The 4080-nt window shown below is 45.9% G+C and overlaps 1 pseudogene; it reads left to right on the top strand.

Moving 5' to 3' along the window:
• Nucleotides 1-3090: 3090 nt before the first annotated feature.
• On the top strand, nt 3091-3643 carry LOC134761622 (large ribosomal subunit protein eL21-like; annotated as a pseudogene).
• The last annotated feature ends 437 nt before the right edge of the window (nt 3644-4080 follow it).

Below are 4080 nucleotides of genomic sequence, written 5' to 3'. Positions count from 1 at the left end.
TGGCTAATTTTTTATATTTTGTAGAAATGCGGTCTTGCTCTGTTGCCCAGGCTGATCTTAAACTCCTAGGCTCAAGCTATCCTCCCACCTTGGACCCCCAAAGTGCTGAGATTCCAGGCATGAGCCACCAGGCCCAGCTTTCCCTGCATTTTCTGCAAGGCCTGCACTACCAGCTGTGGTTTTCTCAATTAAATTTATAACCCAGGCATTTTAGCAAGTTTTGCACCTGTGTCTTTTGCTCTTTCCCTGCATTAGGGGTTATTTGGAACCAAGGGTGAGCAGACAGAGTTGCAGGAAACATCTGGTGGTTGTGCCATCTCCATCCTGCACCAGAAGCACAATGCTTTTGCTTCTTGACCTCACAGACCAAGGACAGGTGCCCTGCACCTTCCCCCTGTTCCCACAGGTCAGGGTGCTGGGCTCTGCTCTTCTGATTCTGCTGGTCTCCAGAAGAAAGTCTCTGCTCATGAAGAAGGAGCAACTCCCCATTACACCATGGTGTTCCCTTTTCCCCAAGGGAAATCACTTCCTCACAGAACGTTCTGTTTCTTCCATTTCTTCTTCAAACAGCCATTGTCCTCTTCCATCGCTTGTCATCACTGGCCATGAATTGACTCGCAGAGCTTAAATCACTCACCCAGGAGCCTAAATACTGGAACTTACTACACAGATAGATTAGGATACCCAAGTTCAAAATCAATCATGTTTTTCTTTCTTTCTTTTTGTTTTTAGGGTGAGGAAAACATCCTGTGAGTCCATCTATGGCTAGTTTAAGTTTTTTTCCAGCAAGTTGCGCTTGAGATCATGTTGGCCAGGGTTGATATTAGAACATTCATCTTTTACTCAACCCTGTGACAGAGAAATTCATCAATTCCCAGAACAGCTCTATCTGTTTATAAAAATTGGTGAGGTTTTAAGGCCAGGTTCTGTCAGAAATAGCCTCCTATTGTAAGAATTGAAGATTCTAATCATCTTTGAGTCATATTTTACATAGATGGAGCCAGAGTCCTTATGGGGTTGGTAAGACTCGTTTTTTTCTTTCTCTCTTTTTTTTTAGTGGATTGTGAACTCCAGAGTTTGGGTCCCCAGGCAAGGCATTTGGTAGGGCTGCTATTAGTACAAGCCAAGTATTTAGTGATGTTTCTGGATCCAAGGATTCCTGGTGTACGCATATGTGTGTACACACACACACACACACACACACACACACACACACACACACACACAGAGCATGTTTGCTCCACAGATCTCTGGGAGAAAAACTGTGGCAGGGCAAGTGTGGCCTCATAGGTGTGTGTCAGGGGTAATGTGACCCCAGGCTCAGTGTCTGCTAGTCATGACAGTGGCCAGGCCTTGCCATCCCTATGGCCTGAGCTCTGACCTCCAGGCATTCTGAAGAGCACAACAGAGCTCTCATCTGTGAGTCATCAGAAATAGATACACAATTCTTGCTGTCCAATTCTGCCCCCTCTGTAGCAGGGAACAGGTTAGCATGATGACACCGCAAGGGGCTAGCTTACCCAGGATCATCCCTGCCCTTGGGGGAAGTCGGACATTGCTTCATGTTGGGATTTGACAGGTAACCCAGGCTCCATCTGCATCTGATTTTTTGGGCATTGTTCTGCTGAGTGTCTGGCATTTCCACCATTAGTCATCCATTTTGGGGAGGTCCATCCTTCTAAATCATTCTTGGTAAAATGCACTCATGATCTCTGCATCATATTTGCTGACTGATACCTGCAGAGGTAGGAGCATGAGGGAAGAAGGCACGAATAGATGGTGGGGGTATGTCTGGGTAGGATACGTGGATCTTAAGTAACAAGGACAAAGGAAGGCAGGAGACACTGGCAGGGAATGAAGACACATGGGATGGGGGGAGTCTAAGAACAATTCACATTTAAGCCTCCTGTTACCTCTGCTCTCCTGTTCTAAGCCCAGATGGACCTGCAGGTAGGGGCTGGAGCCACAGCCTGGGGTAGGCTAAGAAGGACAGCCATTCAGGACCCCCTGGAAGCTCCTCCATCCTCTTTAGGACCCCCTGGAAGCTCCTCCATCCTCTTTAGGACCCAGGCCCATGTGTGCAGTGGCTCCCTCTCCTGGCTAGAAAGAAGTTGATGTGTCCCCTGCAAGAGGGGCCATGTATCAAGTTTGGACATAGGATTTCATGAAAAAGGTTCCCCCAGTGCACAGCACTTTTGCATTTACAGTGAGGTTTCAGGTACACTACTGTGCTCTGAGAGATGACTATTATTACTTCTTTTTCTCTTGCTCACAGTCACATAACTTGCCAGTGATTATGGCAGAGATCAAATCCAGGCAGTCTCATTCTTTTTTTTTTTTTCTTAGACAGGGTCTCACTTTGTTGCCCAGGCTGGAGTACAGTGGTGTGATCATGGCTCACTGCAACCTCAACCTCCTTAGTGCAAGCAATCCTCCCACCTCAGCCTCCTGTGTAGCTGGGATTGCAGGCGTGCACCACTATGCCTTGATATATTTTTTAATTTTTTTGTAGAAACGGGGTCTGCTTATGTTGCCCAGGCTGGCTTTGAACTCCTGGGCTCAAGTGGTCCTCCCACCTTGGCCTCCCGAAGTGCTAGAATTACAGGTGTGAGCCACTGCACCCTGCCCAGGCATTCTGATTCTTAATTCAGTGATGTTTCCAAAAACTCTTGTTTCTCCTCAGATGTTGGTGGGCGGTATGGGGGTTAAAGGCACAGAGAGGTTGCGCGCAATAAGAAGCCAGGGTTTAGAGTCCACTTATCAGGCTGACAATGGCCACACTTTTCATGAGTTTGGCCATTTCTTCCTCTCTGAACTCTCAGACACTTCCCAATACTAGCTGGAAAGTAAAATCCTAGGCTACTCTCAGGTCTCCTACACAGGTGTATAGGAGACATGAAAGCAGAATTTTGCCATTATTGTGCTGGAAAGTGTAAGACAAGAATAAATAGGAAATCTGATCACACTAGTATCTGAAGTACCCAGCACTCTACCTGGTATAGTGTAGGTGCTCAAGAAAAGTCCCCTTTTCTTTTCCCAGAGGAGATATATACTGCTTATTAAAAAATCATATTTTGGTCTTTTGGCCGGAACCGCCATCTTCCAGTAATTTGCCAAAATGACGAACACAAAGGGAAAGAGGAGAGGCACCCAATATATGTTCTCTAGGCCTTTTAGAAAACATGGAGTTGTTCCTTTGGCCACGTATATGCGAATCTATAAGAAAGGTGATATTCCTTTGGCCACGTATATGCGAATCTATAAGAAAGGTGATAATGTAGACATCAAGGGAATGGGTACTGTTCAAAAAGGAATGCCCCACAAGTGTTACCATTGCAAAACTGGAAGAGTCTACAATGTTACCCAGCATGCCATTGGCATTGTTGTAAACAAACAAGTTAAGGGCAAGATTCTTGCCAAGAGAATTAATGTGTGTATTGAGCACATTAAGCACTCTAAGAGCTGAGATAGCTTCCTGAAACGCGTGAAGGAAAATGATCAGAAAAAGAAAGAAGCCAAAGAGAAAGGTACCTGGGTTCAACTAAAGCGCCAGCCTGCTCCAGACAGAGAAGCACACTTTGTGAGAACCAATGGGAAGGAGCCTGAGCTGCTGGAGCCTATTTCCTATTAATTCATGGCATAATAGGTGTTAAAAAGAAAAATAAAGGACCTCTGGGCTGTAAAAAAATAAATAAATAAAAATAAAAGAAAAATCCTATTTTGGTCATAGGTAGAAATGTGCTGGTAAATGGCTCTCTAGAAAAAAAAAAAAGCCCTGATTGGTAGCCGTTGCGGAATTCAGTGTGTAAACACCCTCACCAGGCTGCTTTCAACTAGTCATGTGAAATTGCGGAACACAGAGCTGAAAAGAGAAGTGCAGTTGGTTTTTGCAGCCCAGCGCCAGCCCAGCACACCGTGGGCCCACATCCTGCATTGTGAACCTAACAAGACATAAACTGTTTCTGAGCCAGAGAGCCAGGCACTGCATCTTCCTGCTGTGGTGCTAGAGCCCGTGTGCCTAGATGGTGATTCTTAGCTCAGAGAACAGTGGGAAGGAGAATGCAGTGGCAGGAGCCCCGG

The sequence above is a fragment of the Pongo abelii genome, chromosome 5, assembly GCF_028885655.2.
Source record: "Pongo abelii isolate AG06213 chromosome 5, NHGRI_mPonAbe1-v2.0_pri, whole genome shotgun sequence".
Lineage (NCBI taxonomy): Eukaryota > Metazoa > Chordata > Mammalia > Primates > Hominidae > Pongo > Pongo abelii.
The sequence above is the reverse complement of the archived record's forward strand: the minus strand, read 5'-3'. Positions and strand labels throughout refer to the sequence as shown.